The sequence below is a fragment of the Pundamilia nyererei genome, unplaced genomic scaffold (assembly GCF_000239375.1).
Source record: "Pundamilia nyererei isolate P.nyererei 1_Seehausen unplaced genomic scaffold, PunNye1.0 scaffold00330, whole genome shotgun sequence".
Classification (NCBI taxonomy): Eukaryota; Metazoa; Chordata; class Actinopteri; order Cichliformes; family Cichlidae; genus Pundamilia; species Pundamilia nyererei.
Genome location: NW_005187731.1, coordinates 6,395 through 7,280, shown reverse-complemented (window position 1 = coordinate 7,280; position 886 = coordinate 6,395).

The window sequence follows — 886 nt, the reverse complement described above, 5'->3', positions numbered from 1 at the left end:
TGTGTGTGTGTGTGTGTGTGTGTGTGTGTGTGTGTGTGTGTGTGTGTGTGTGTGTCCTACATCAATCCTTAGTGTCCTAACTGGGTCACACCAGAACCCAGCTGCAGTGCTGCAGCACTGACACACACGCACACATACAATTACAATTATTCACTCAGAGTCAACTCTGAATAAACTACAGGATAACTGCTTGCACATACACCGAAGATTTCAAAGTAAATATGTTAAACATTCTCTAAGAATGATCGTCACATCTGGTAAATTCAAAGTAGCCTACACTACAAGTATGAGACTAATATGATGATACCAATTCTCTACCATGATTTTGGCTTCCCACAATTAAATGAACATATTAAGAAACACTGAAAATGCATGCTCCTCAACAGAATACAACGCAGATGAATATTAGGTGCTCCATCACTGCCTGCACGGGGGATGCATGTATCCCAGTTCCTGCATGTTGCAATGTGAAGTTTGCTGGACTTGTCTGGACCAGTAACACCGCATTAAGACATACGAGAAAACTGAAATATCTAGCACAGCAGAAAAGCTTGGAAAATCAGCCATTGTTTGGAAATACTTTGGATTCAGCAGAAGTGATGCGAGCAGAAATGATATGCAGAGTGTTGTGGAGCCATGTGTGCACCGCCTGAAACTTACTCCACCACCAACATATAATGCCAAGAAAATCAATGCAGTTGCTAACATGAAAGCAAGCATACAACACTTCTGTGCATCCATCCAGCTGGCGCAATGAAATCACCAATCAATCGCATTCCATTGACCATTCCGATGTGTGTAAATGTTGATTACATATTTTGTGGGTGGAGCCTAATTGGTGACAGAAAGTTACAGCTGTTGCTACCAGTGTCATCACTTAACGCTT